This window comes from Felis catus, chromosome D3, assembly GCF_018350175.1.
Source record: "Felis catus isolate Fca126 chromosome D3, F.catus_Fca126_mat1.0, whole genome shotgun sequence".
Classification (NCBI taxonomy): Eukaryota; Metazoa; Chordata; class Mammalia; order Carnivora; family Felidae; genus Felis; species Felis catus.
The window spans coordinates 47047850-47049386 of NC_058379.1; the positions used below are offsets into that span (position 1 = coordinate 47047850).

The 1537-nt window shown below is 40.7% G+C and overlaps 1 non-coding gene across 1 annotated transcript; it reads right to left on the reverse strand.

Annotated features, from left to right (window-relative positions):
* Positions 1-1122: 1122 nt before the first annotated feature.
* LOC111557425 lies at positions 1123-1226 on the reverse strand. The gene has a single exon (XR_002737463.2). It is a non-coding gene; the product is annotated as a U6 spliceosomal RNA (small nuclear RNA).
* Between the last annotated feature and the right edge of the window lie 311 nt (positions 1227-1537).

Here is a 1537-nt window from a genome sequence, read left to right on the forward strand (position 1 = left end):
AGGAGCGGAGAGAGAGAGGGAGACACAAAATCTGAAGCAGACTCCAGGCTCCAAGCTGTCATCACAGAGCCAGACGTGGGGCTTGAACTCAGGGACCACTAGATCATGACCTGGGCCGACGTCGGACACTTAGCCAACTGAGCCACCAGGCGCCTGGGGATTTTTATTGTAAACGCACCAAAACCGTGGTTTAACTTAGGAAGAACTAACACCTTTCTCATATTCACAGACATGGTATAGTTCTTCATTTGTTCAAATCTTCTTTTATGCTTTCAAACAATAACTTGGAATTTCCTAGATAATGGTCTTAAACATATTTTGATTACATTTATTTCCAAATTTCTTATTTTATTGCCATCGTGAATGAGATCTTTTTTCTATTAATTTCATAATCACTGGTATATCAAGAAGCTATTTATTGGTGTTAGTAATATCTAGTAACTCTGAATTCTCTTACTAATCCCAGTAGTTTACTCAGAGAGCTATACAGTCTATGTAAATAATCATACCATCAGCAAAAAAGGATCTTTTACTTTTTTCTAATCCTTATAGTTTCCTTTTCTTGTCTAGTAAGGCATTGTCAAATGTGATGATAGCAGATATTCTTATCTTGTTCTCGACTTTAATGGGAGAATCTGACCATGAAACATGAATATTTTATTTTATTATTTTTTAAATATATTTTTTAAAAGTTTAGGGGCGCCTGGGTGGCTTGGTCGGTTGAGCGTCCGACTTGGGCTCAGGTCATGATCTCACTGTCTGTGAGTTCGAGCCCCGCGTCGGGCTCTGTGCTGACAGCTCAGAGCCTGGAGCCTGTTTCAGATTCTGTGTCTCCCTCTCTCTCTGCTCCTCCCCTGTTCATGCTCTGTCTTTCTCTGTCTCAAAAATAAATAAACGTTAAAAAAAATTAAAAAAAAAGTTTATTTATTTGAGAGAGTATGCACGTGTGTGTGAGGGAGAAGCAGAAAGAGAGGGAGAGAGAGAAAACCAAGAAGGCTCCACACTGTCAGCACAGAGCAAGACTTAGAGCTCAAATCATGAACCATGAGATCATGACCTAAGCCAAAATCAAGGGTCGGATGCCCAACCAACTGAGCCACCCAGACGCCTCAAACATGAATAAAAAACATGGAACGCTTCACAAATTTGCGCGTCATCCTTGCGCAGGGGCCATGCTAATCTCTGTATCGTTCCAATTTTAGTATATGTGCTGCTGAAGCGAGCACTCAGAAAATGAATTTAAGTGGACTTTCATTTGAAAACAGTTGTATTTCCGTATAGTGTCTTTTATGTATTACGTAATGAATTAAATGGAATCCAGCGACAAACTATGGCTGGCGTCCATAACTACGGATGCAGAAGGCCGCTTTCTCTGGTCTCTGATAGGACCTTTCTCTTCTCTCTGACACTTGCGCTAATGGACCTTGAGAGTTGCATACTAAAGGTGCATACAAGGACTTTTACTTGTGCATACTGAGGGCTGAATAGGTTCCCAGGATGCCATATATGCTCTTGGGAAGTTGTGGAATTACGTATT